We start from the raw sequence: 12602 nt of genomic DNA, 5'->3' as shown, positions 1-12602 counted from the left end.
ACGAATAAAGGAAATGACGCACCCACTGATTGAGTGATTTGTTCAGGGTCACTCACACAACGTGCTCTCGAGGGGAAGCAGGGATTAGAATGTAGTTCTCAGACTGCATAGCTAACAGGCCACACATCCGCATAACTCAGAGTGCAGTGTATTTCAGTCGGATGCGACAATAAAGCCATGCAACAATAATGTTAGGATGCAAATTAAGCATTGTTCTTCCTTTTTCAGTCGGTTTAACCCTCCAGGAAAAGGCTTGAAAAATTAAGACCATCCACAGCATGGGAAAGCCATGGGTGAGATGCGATAGCACCTCCAACTCTTCGATGAAAACTAAAAAAAATTACATACAGATTCACTGCTTACAACGTCGGGCATTTCTAACGTGTTTGAAAACGAACCAATCCCTCATTATTACGCCAGGAGAGGTAGAGCTATGAAGCAGGTGCCCCAGAAACTCCACCAATATGTTATACACTTTTTTTTACAGCGCTTGGTGACAGAGTGCCTCTCTGTGCTCTCACTGCCAAGGAAATGGCGTCATTCTTTCCAACGGCCTTTTCATGACGCTTATGAGCAGTGCTTGAGATGGCAATATATACTGGCACTCGCCCTCCCGGGGCACTTGTTTGCTACTGAGACGAGTGGCTACTGTCCCATCAAAAATGCTGCACCTCTTCTGAGAAGTGTAGGCACTGATGCTGGAACAATTTATAGAGTAGGGGGGTGCGTCCTGTTCGGTCTGGACGCTCTGGGCATCGAGACCTAATTAAGGCTTAGTGCACAACCCGGCTGTGTTTGATGTATGTTCAGAATATTGGCTCATTACGGGCTACTGAAATTTACACAGTGCCCTTATACGCCGACCTAGAGTAACCTTTGGCTGACCAGAATTCTTTCCATCGTGGGCTTTTGTGACGAGCCCACGAGGTCCCATTGGTTGGAAGCTGTGAAAACGGCAGATAGCTCTGTGTGTTCGGTGCATGCTACAGGGATCTGTGTGTAACATATAGGTCTCAAATTCCAACGCGGTCACAGAAAATGCATTACTTTCGCTCAATTTAACTTGGATGTTTGTAAAGAGATGAATTCTGCCGTTGTTGCCTGCTCAGAGCACTTTAGAAAAATGAAGAGGTTTGGCATTTCATACGCTCCTGCGCGCGCGCCTCACTCGTAACTTTAGGTGAAGAGAAACTTTTGAAAACGTCATTGAATGCGCTGCACGTTCCTCGCCATTGGACGCCACAAGACCGGAGTAACTTCCTTTCTTGCCACTGATACGAACATCGAGATGCATTTGATGAGCGCGAGACATAAGAAGCGGTTAAACTGGCCGCAGACATTCTCTAGCTCCGAGCAGCACGGGCGGATTGATAATCTGCCTAATTGACTGCTTCTTGCTCCTGGGGACAACTTTTAGTTTAGTTCATATTTAAACAAGCCGACAGGGGGGGCAGAAGGTAACTTAAAGCGCGCAATGCGCGTATTCACAGGAACACACACGCTGACACGCATATCTTATGTCCTGAGCATGCGTGCTGATGAGCGTGCGGCAGTGTCCGGGGCTCCCGTGAGCTGAGGGAGCCCCGCGTGATTCTGCGCCAGTGACCGACTGAAGAGGCCCCACCTGCCACGTGGAGACCAGCCAGGGAGCAACGCAGAGTCCCCACAAGATCAGGTAAGTGGGGGATGCTGCATGTGTGGAGCGCGTGTAAGCATTACAAACAAGCACTGGCGTTGCCAATAGGTCTCGCAGTAGGAAAGTTGGAGCTATTGGTTTTGTAAATGACAAAGCCCTTTATGTTTTTAAAATGAAAACAAAAAAAAAGGCATTGTTATTTGCAATTGTAATAGCTCCAACTTTCCTACTGCGAGACCTATTGGCAACGCCAGTGCTTGTTTACAGTAGTGAGCACAAATGAAAAGCTTTAAGATGCATTATAGTAGTTATAGGGCAAATTAACATATTTTTCACTATTATTTACTGAAATGTCTATTCCCATTTCTGAATTACGTGACAATTAGATTTGGACATTTGCAGTTCGAGCTGCTCAGTGAATGTTTATCTGGTTCACAAACCAGTCGCCCAGGGCTCGGCCTCAAAGAGAGTTACACATTTTATTATCCTGCATTGAGTTAAACCTGGATAGACGAAAGTCTGAAACGTATTTTTTTAAGTGGGCCAGCTCATTGTGATGTTAAAAATAAATATTTTATATTATTGTGAACTATGCCTAGGGATTGGCGATGATTATCTCATGGAATTGATTTCTTTCAAAGAAACAAACATTCCTACCAACCAGCATTATCATCAGATGGTAAGTTACCCTCCAGGGACCCCTTGTGTGCCGGCTGTGTGGGGGCGGGGGTCTGATTTGCTGATGTAGCAGTGGGGTATGTTCAGCTGGATGTCACCACTGTTCCCCTCCCCCAGCCGCTGTCTGTGGTGTGGTGGAATGCCCACATGCTCTGTCTGCGCAGCGATGTTTGTGTTTTGATGCAGCCTGCAGTGGGGGAGGGCTCTCTGGCAGGAATGTGCTTTTGTGTTCAAGGCTGCTAGCCCCGTGAAAGCCATGTTGAGGCAGATGGAGCTCTCCCAGGCAGCAGCAGCAGACACTACAATCCCACAGCCAGAAATGGCAGCACGCCTCTACTTCCTCGTGTTCCTGTGATATGTGGCGGCGGGCCAGCGTCGTCCAGAATCGATGTTTTTTCAGTGAACATTGTTTCGCTGTTCGCCAGCCGCACTTTCAGGGGTGACAATGAAAGAGTGCGTGAGAGACAGAAAGAGGAAACGTGAGGATGAGAGAGAGTCTAGAGAAAGAGAATGAGAGAAAGAATCAAGGGGGTAAGAATCCAATGAGATAGAGAACAAGAGAACAAGAGAAGCAAATGAAGCAGAGAGGCGACTGAGGGAGAATGAGTGATAGACGGAGATGAGGAGAAGAGGAGAGGAGGGAGAAGTGGGCAGAAAAAGAAAGGGAAATAATGAGAGTGTGATAGAGACACATTGACCTAAGTGCAAGAGATAGGACCTAATGAACAAGAGGATAACATTAAATAAATGCAGGCACAGAGACAAAGTGAAATAATGTGTCACCAACACGTACCTGATAATGCAGGGCGGCCGGGAAACTGAAAGTACGGCCGGCCGGCCAGCCATGATTACTTAGGGGAGGAGAAGCTGCAGAGCGCACGCTGGGCGAAGCCCTTTGATGTGCTGTGCGGCCGTGAATGCGCATGCTTGTTTGGTCACGTGATTCACGTGAACTTAATGAAAACCGCACCAAGAAGCCCTTGGTTTGACGAGGATTTCGAGCACTTGAATTCTCGCTCCGCTCAATGCGCTTGCGCGCATTGATAGGTCGCGAGACCTAAAAATGCTATTGCAGGAGGCTGACTTGCCTCGGAAGCGGGACAGGCGATGTGCACAGCGCGTGGCTGTACATGCGTGTACACCTGCTGAAATCGCCAAAAGCTCTGCGAGTGCCCATCTCCTGTCCCACTTCCGAGGCAAGTCCACAATAAGCCTCGCTGGCAACAGCGCTTCACGCTGCGTACACCAAGCTCGGCCTAAAAATTCAATAATTCATATGATGTGGAAAATTGCTCAGATATACTACCGAAAATGAATAGCCCTAATCCTGTTGCCCGTGATCCCTTAAGGCCACTAATTAGGAACTACAGTTGGGGAAACCATATACAATTATATAGTTCTGGGGTGATAGCACAATACTGTGAGCATTTTCACAGGTAATAAAATGTTCATATAAAACACAAATTATAACATTCTTTTACTCCGGGGCTAATCTCCCCTTTAGAAGAGCAAGCTGGGATATAGAACGGTAGCAATCTGGCAAAATCCTTATTTGAACACCATTTTTTTCATACATAAGTATAGCATCCAATGGATAAGTCAAAACGCAAAGGCAGCTTTGCTCCTCACTGCGGGTAACAGGATTTACAACGCGGTCATTATCACAAAGATTTTTACCACGCATCCATTACCACAGCATGTCTTTACCATGTCAATTTTTAAAACGCATACATACCCCTTTGCTATGCATGCGTTTACATCAAAAATGTATATCACAGATAAGGAATATGCTACTTACCAGTATGCATCTGTTCTTGGCATAGAGGGCTACTGAGTGGTACATTATGAATAGATCGCCATCTGGTGTTGGGCTCGGATGATTGCACTTGTTTTTCTCTTGGAGAAGTCTTTTGCAGTCACGAGGCCGGTGACTCCTCCCTTGGGTGATAGTGCGCATGGGCATCGGCTCCATCCTTGGATTGTTTTGCCATAGTAGGGTTAGATGGAGTAGTATGATAGAATACAGAAAGAGATGCCCATGTAAGCGTATCTAAATAAGATAATTGTCACCTTTGGGTCACAAGAATGGAAGGAGCCAACACTGGAGGGCGACGTTTGACCTCTTTTTATTGAGTTTCTACACAAAACGTTCGTGAAAATCAAGAAACAATAAGGGTCCAGGATCCTTCCTTTGTGGTCTCGGCTTCAGTCTCTGGGGCGGAGGTCCGGGGTTTTCCAGGGCATGTAAGGCAAACAAAAAGACAACAAGGCTTTTAGGGACGGGTCACTTTGTATATAAGCGCAAGGGAGGGGGAGTGAGGGAATAGCCAGAACCACCACCAACAGCAACGTACTCCCGTGAACTGTGCTCGAGAACTGCGGTGCCAAGGCGCTCCCTCCCGTCTCCTACCCGTTCCCGCCCTTCTTAATCCTAAACAGCGAACCCAAACGAGCATGCACCTGGAGAAGCCACGCGTCCTCCTTCGCGTGGCTGGGCGATTCGCGGTACCGTTGGCCACCTGGCGATTCAGTTGCCGGTGTCTGCTTCTCCTTCGGTTCTGTCCTGACGTCTTCTCCACACCCTGTGTCGGGTCTCGTGAAGGGCTCCGCAGTCTTGGTCTCGGCTCCCGCTTCCGTCGCGTTGGTCTCGGCTTCCCTGCTCCAGCTCGCGTTGATCTCCTGGCGTTTCACGTCTCCCTCCCACGAGGACTCTTCCAGTGCCACCCGAGACACGGCGTCTTCCTGGTCCTCCCTCAAATGACGAGAGGTCGAACCGGATAGGCCCACAAAGTCAGGTGGTCCAGAGGCGAGGCCATCACCAAGAAAGCAAGGGCTGTTCTTAAAGGGCCCGTAGCAGTCCGCCTGTAGGTAAGACGGAGAATCAGTTATCTCAGTCTGGGCCGAGCAAGGGACCCTCTGACACATCCCCCCCCAGACTTTTCCCGTTCGGGGGAAAGTGGATAACGGGACAAATAGTCAGCATTTGTCTGAGCAGAGCCTCTCCGGTGACACACTTCAAAATCATAGGGTTGCAAAGACAAGAACCAACGGAGGATATGATCATTTCGTCCTTTATTCCGTTGCAACCACTGTAAAGGGGCATGATCTGAAAATAGCGTAAAATGCCGACCGTCTAGGTAATAGCGAAGCTTTTCAATGCTCCACTTAACAGTCAGGCATTCTTTTTCTATCGTGGGGTAGGCAGTCTCCCTAGGGAACAGTTTCCTGCTCAAGTACAGGATGGGTCTTTCCCTCCCTTCCTGATCATGCTGTGATAAGACAGCGCCCAGCCCAACCCCGAGGCGTCAGTCTGTAAATAGAAAGGTTTGTCAAAGTCGGGTGTTATCAGAACCGGGGATGAGGAGAGGACATCTTTTAGGGCCTGAAAAGCAGCCTGGGCTTGAGAAGAAGGTTGTTTAAACTGGGTGGAAGTAGCAGTTTTCTTCAACAGATCTGTCAAAGGGGCTGAGAGGGACGCAAAGTGAGGGATGAAAGGTCGGTAGTACCCAACCAAGCCAAGAAAGGCCCGGCGGTCCCGCCTGTTACTGGGAAAAGTTTGGCATTGAATGGCTTTTACCTTCTCTTGTTGGGGATACAACTGACCGTTACCCAGTATATACCCTAGGCATTTGACTTGAGAAAAGGCTAGGCGCGACTCTTTGGAATTTATGTGTAGATCCGCCTTCTCTAATGCCTCTAGGACCTGTCTCAAATGCTGTAGATGGGTCTGCCAGTCTGGACTGTGAATGACTATATCATCCAAGTAAGCCGCAGAAAACTGGCAGTATGGGGCTAACACTGTGTCCATAAGACGTTGGAATGTAGCAGGAGCCCCATGCAGGCCAAAGGGTAAGACAGTAAAATGAAAGAGACCGTCCGGTGTGGTGAATGCGATCTTTTCCTGATCTTCTGGGGAAAGGGGCACCTGCCAGTATCCTTTGGTGAGGTCAATGGTTGTTATGAATTGAGCCTCTCCAAGGCGTTCTATAATTTCATCCACTCTTGGCAAAGGATACCCATCTTGTTTGGAGACCTTATTTACAGCTCTGAAGTCAATACAAAACCTCATGCTTCCATCTGGTTTTGGGACTAGTACCACTGGAGAAGACCAGTTGCTCTTAGATGGTACTATGATCCCTGCCTCTAACATTTTCTGTACCTCCTCTTTTCGTTGAATGTCATTAGTTAAATATATTGCAATGGATGCCTTGATTTTTGGCTTTTGTATCTGAATTATTATGAATCTTTTCGGAATATTGTAATTATTACTTGCCTTTTGACTGTGCTTATTTTCTTTGACTTTACACTTCCTTGAGCACCACCCTTCCCTTCCTTTTCCTTCCTCTCCCCATTTGGGGCTATTTATTAAATGTGAATGTAATTTGGTATTAGTAGATATCTGGTGTTGAAAAATAAATGACAATACCTGTAAATTCCTTTTGATATTCTTGTTTGTTAGTCTACAGTAGTGTCAGTGTGTGTAGTATACAACATGCTTCTCTTGCGGGGACCCCCTTTTTTCATATGTACCATATAGCGCCCAGGTCCCCGCGACTGCATGGGTCAACCCCCTTTTTTGTAACGTCTTCTGAGCAGGTGCTGACCTGCGAGGTTCCTTTTGTTTTAATTAAATTTAAATAGACCATGGTGGAATCAGAACTATTGTCTTATACAGAGGAGTACATTAACCAGTTGACAAAGGATTTGTCTACAACCTTTTTGTCCACAACTGTCCCTACGATTGATCTCACTCTAAATGATAAAATATCCCTTTTAGAGAGATTAGTTGATAGGATACATTGCTCCTTGTCATGGGCCATTAACCCAATAAAGTTTAATCATCAATCCACATACCTCCAAGTCCCTCTGACTGGTGATCTTTCCACCTACAGCCTGTGCATCCTGTTTGCACCCTCGGCCCTTAAAACATCTGAATACAACATATGACAACCGGAGATTCACAATATACTCACCATTCGGCCCACTGGTTGAAACTTGCATAAGTTCAGTCCCGGTTTTTTACCTCAATGTTTAATGACAAAATACCCCTCAACTGGTGGTATGTTTTTATTTATAATACTATTTCTCCTCTGTAGTTGCGAAATACTATCGCTGAGATCGACCACGACTTCCTGCGTGGCTTACTCTTTTCCCACGTTTAGAGCCCAGCTGGGCCTTAACTCCATAGTAATTAAATTAAATGAATCCATTACTGCCAAATAGGACGGTTGTAATTTATTCTTACAATGAACAAGTCTGACTCCTTGTTTTAACTTTTGAGATAGGATTGCCCCACTACACTTCTTCCCTGTATATGTCCTGATGAAGACCCCGACAAAGGACTTAACTTAGCCTACAGACAGGGGTCGAAACGTCGACGGCTCTTTTCTTTTTCATGGACTTCCGGCACATGCCCTTGATATCTCTGATTTAAGCGTGTGACCGTTGAATGTCATTAGTTGAATATATTGCAATGGATGCCTTGATTTTTGGCTTTTGTATCTGAATTATTATGAATCTTTTCGGAATATTGTAATTATTACTTGCCTTTTGACTGTGCTTATTTTCTTTGACTTTACACTTCCTTGAGCACCACCCTTCCCTTCCCTTTCCTTCCTCTTCCCCATTTGGGGCTATTTATTAAATGTGAATGTAATTTGGTATTAGTAGATATCTGGTGTTGAAAAATAAATGACAATACCTGTAAATTCCTTTTGATATTCTTGTTTGTTAGTCTACAGTAGTGTCAGTGTGTGTAGTATACAACACGCTTCTCTTGCGGGGACCCCCTTTTTCATATGTACCATTAACAAGTCCTTCAGTTCCTTCTTTCAGGGTTCGGGAAGGTCGGGGTTCACAACGGTATGGTCGATAGTATGTGCTGGAGAGGTAGCTAATGAGATTGCTATAGGGGTTTTAGGAGGAGGACCCAGCCACTTCTTCAATATATTAATGTGGTAAATCTGGGTTCGTGAAGGAGACAATTTCAGGGCATAAGTAGTCCTACCTATTTTCCTTACTACCTGAAAGGGACCTTGCCACTCCTTACGGAGTTTGTGTGTAGAAGTAGGAAGAAGAACAAGAGCCCAGTCTCCCAGGGTCAATTCTCTCCACTTCTTACCTTTATCATAAAAGGTCTTTTGTTTCCCTTGCGCTTTCTCTAGTGTTTCATAGGACAACGTCCTTAACTTGTGTAACCTCGTTTTTAACTGTTGGGAGTAGTCTAACAACTCCTCAGCGTCTTGGGACCCTGTCTTCTCCCAACTGTCTCTGGTTATTTCTAACAGCGTACGGGGTTTCCTCCCAAATAGCAACTCGAAGGGTGAAGTGCCTAGACTACTTTGGTACTGGCTTCTTAGTACATAAAGGGCCAACGGAAGTAGTTGATCCCACTGTTTGCCATCTCCCGACAACAGTTTTTTTAAGGTGGTCTTTATCAAACCGTTGTATCGTTCTACTAGGCCATCGGTTTGTGGATGGTATACCGAAGTGCGTAGATGTTTCACATTTAGTAGAGCACATACTTGCTTCATGAGACGCGACACGAACGGTGTTCCCTGATCTGTGATAAGATCCTTGGGAATCCCATTCTAGCAAACAATTCAACCAGTTTTTGAGAAATGGCACTTGTAGTAGCTGCCCTTAAAGGAAACGCCTCAGGGTACCGTGTCGCAGAATCAACGACCACCATGACATATTGATAGCCCCTGTGTGACTTTGGTAAAGGCCCTATGATATCTACTCCTATTCTTTCAAAAGGTTTCCCTATGATCGGAAGAGGGACTTTAGGAGGAATGTAAGGATTTCTTTTTAGACAAATCTGGCATTCCTGACAGTATTTCTTGACTTGAGCATACACCCCTGGCCAATAGAAATGCTCTATGATGGAATTAGTCGTCTTTTCTGCACCAGAATGACCGACCAAAAGGTGAGCATGGGCATAGAACATTACTTGTTCGCGAAACACGGTTGGTACTATTAGCTGTGGAGTGGCCTGGTCTTGTCCTACTCTGTATAAGAGGCCGTTTTGCTCAATAAAACAGGGATAGGTTACTTGTTTCTGATATTTGTTATCCTGTGCATTCTGCCAAGCAGTTGCCAGGGAAGCGTCATTTAACTGAGCCGCCCTGAAGTTAGAGTCGGTGGACCAGGGTTCTTCTGTTAACAATCCCTCCCGGACCTTACTATTACCCTGCTTTCCTAAGACTTCCAACATAAGGGTGGAAAACTACTTATTGTCAGTCCCTATAATAAGGGGTTCAGGTAAGTCTGGGAGAACTCCTAACTCGCACTGTAATTGTGTACCCTTCTCTGTTAGGGTGACCTGGGCTAGAGGGTAAGTAAGCACATCCCCGTGTACACATTTAATCCGCACAGTACGGTCCAAAAGTACAGAGGAAGCGGACAATGTACTGTTCTTTACCACGGAATGGCGACAACCTGAGTCCAACAATGCCCGGGTTTTCTTATTGTCTATGAGGACACTTACATAAAATGCTGGTCCTGTCTCTTGGGCATACAGGATGGCACGAGGAGCATACCCAACCTCCATGGGTTCTTCTTCTTTTTCTTTCTTTTTGCGGCAGTACCTTGCGATATGTCCCCATTCACCGCACTCATAGCATTGTGGACCTGTAAGGACTGGCGGCTCTACCTTCAAAGGTCTAGACTTGACAGGGGGGAGCTCATTTTGAGTTTTAAACAGCTTTTTGTCAGTTTTTATGGGGTTTTTATTGGTAACAGGTTTTTCTGGTTCTCGGAAAACAGGCTTGGTTTGAGCAAGGTCGTATGAATTAGCCATTTCAATGGCATGATCTAAAGTCAACCCTGCATGCTGTCTGAGCCACCGCTGAGTACCATAGGGCAGTGCCTCAAGAAATTGTTCCAAGTAGATTTTGTTCATGACACTGTCCATATCACCCTCTTGTGGTTTTAACCACCTGTCTGCCGCATCTTTCAACTTGTAAAAAAGAGTCTTAGGAGCGTCATTTGGGGATCCTCTTTCTTGTCTGAAGCGTATTCTGTGGGTCTCATCGTCTACCCCCAGTCTGTCTAGCACTATTTGCTTCACATGTCCATAGACGGCTGTGCCATCCTTATTGGCCAGCTGGTATGCGGCCTGTGCTTCCCCAGTTAGTAGAGGTGCCAGGTAGAAGGGCCATCTTTCACCTGGCCAGGCACCAGCCCTAGCCGCCCTTTCAAAATTCAAAAAGAAGGAAACGGGGTCATCTCCTGCAACATACTTCTGGAGGGGTACCACTGCCCCAGGAGGGTGTGCGGCTCAACTTTGTCCTAAAGCAGCCAATAGTTGTGTTTGCCCTTCTGCAAGTTTAGTAAGATGATCAGACTGTTGTTGTATAGCGGCAGTGAACGTAGCTCTATCGCTGTCTGCTTGCTCATTCGACCGCCCAATTGCCCACTCCAGTTTGGACTGTCCTTCACTCATTTGATTTAACAAGGCCTCCATCTTGTATTGTCAGATGGAAAGCTCCTGGCTGGCTCGCCACTTGTCACCTTTGGGTCACAAGAATGGAAGGAGCCAACACTGGAGGGCGACGTTTGACCTCTTTTTATTGAGTTTCTACACAAAACGTTCGTGAAAATCAAGAAACAATAAGGGTCCAGGATCCTTCCTTTGTGGTCTCGGCTTCAGTCTCTGGGGCGGAGGTCCGGGGTTTTCCAGGGCATGTAAGGCAAACAAAAAGACAACGAGGCTTTTAGGGACGGGTCACTTTGTATATAAGCGCAAGGGAGGGGGAGTGAGGGAATAGCCAGAACCACCACCAACAGCAACGTACTCCCGTGAACTGTGCTCAAGAACTGCGGTGCCAAGGCGCTCCCTCCCGTCTCCTACCCGGTCCCGCCCTTCTTAATCCTAAAGAGCGAACCCAAACGAGCACGCACCTGGAGAAGCCACGCGTCCTCCTTCGCGTGGCTGGGCGATTCGCGGTACCGTTGGCCTCCTGGCGATTCAGTTGCCGGTGTCTGCTTCTCCTCCGGTTCTGTCCTGACATCTTCTCCACACCCTGTGTCGGGTCTCGCGAAGGGCTCCGCCGTCTTGGTCTCGGCTCCTGCTTCCGTCGCCTTGGTCTCGGCTTCCCTGCTCCAGCTCGCGTTGATCTCCTGGCGTTTCACGTCTCCTTCCCACTAGGACTCTTCCAGTGACACCCGAGACACGGCGTCTTCCTGGTCCTCCCTCAAATGACGAGAGGTCGAACCGGATAGGCCCACAAAGTCAGGTGGTCCAGAGGCGAGGCCTTCACCAAGAAAGCAAGGGCTGTTCTTAAAGGGCCCGTAGCAGTCCGCCTGTAGGTAAGACAGAGAATCAGTTATCTCAGTCTGGGCCGAGCAAGGGACCCCCTGACACAAATGTTGGAACAGACACAGGTTTCCGGGGAGGCAGGGAGGACATGTACCACTCTGCAGCCCTCTATGCCAAGAACATATGCATACTGGTAAGTAACATTTTCCGTTAGAGGCATATGGGCTGCAGATGGTACATTATGAGTAGATTACACAGCAGTTACCTCCTTAGCGGTGGTCACCAGTGTCTGTTGTATCAGTTTGAAATAAAGCTTTTAATACAGCCTGGCCCACATTTGCTTGTTGTCTTGCCTGCACGTCAACACAGTAGTGTTTCGTGAAGGTATGCGGTGTAGACCAAGTTGCTGCTTTGCATATGTCATCTAGGGGAATGTTCCCTAAGAATGCCATAGATGCCGCTAGTTTGCGTGTAGAATGAGCTCTAGGAGGAACAGTTAGTGTTCTTTTTGCCTTTATGTAACATATATGTATACTTTTTACAATCCACCTGGCAATACCTGCTTTAGAGATAGGGTTGCCTTTATGTGTTGGGGAAAATGCTACAAATAGTTGTTTGGTTTTTCTGAAAGTTTGTGTTCTTTCTATGTAATATAATATTGCCCTTTTGACATCTAGTGTATGTAGGGCCCTCTCTGCTACCATTTGTGGCTTTGGAAAAAAGTCTGGTAGTTCCACTGGCTGATTGATGTGGAATGCTGAAATTACTTTAGGCAGGAACTTTCGGTTTGTTCTAAGAACCACTTTATTCTGGTGTAACTGTAGAAATGGTTCTTGTATTGTTAATGCCTGTAACTCACTCACCTTCCTGAGGGAGGTAATGGCTATAAGGAAGGCCACCTTCCATGTAAGAAATTGTATTTCACACCTATGCATAGGTTCAAAAGGTAGCCCCATTAGTCTGGTGAGTACTAAGTTGAGGTTCCAGACTGGAGAAGGTGGTAGTCTTGGTGGAATAACTCTTTTG

At 46.7% G+C, this 12602-nt stretch overlaps 1 protein-coding gene across 1 annotated transcript in view; it reads right to left on the bottom strand.

The window, feature by feature from the left end:
* ABRAXAS1 (abraxas 1, BRCA1 A complex subunit) overlaps positions 1-12602 on the bottom strand; it is a 272612-nt gene that overhangs the window by 73132 nt on the left and 186878 nt on the right. The window lies entirely within an intron of this gene.

The sequence above is a fragment of the Lissotriton vulgaris genome, chromosome 3_1 (assembly GCF_964263255.1).
Source record: "Lissotriton vulgaris chromosome 3_1, aLisVul1.2, whole genome shotgun sequence".
NCBI classification, from domain to species: Eukaryota; Metazoa; Chordata; class Amphibia; order Caudata; family Salamandridae; genus Lissotriton; species Lissotriton vulgaris.
This window is presented reverse-complemented; position numbering and strand designations above follow the sequence as displayed.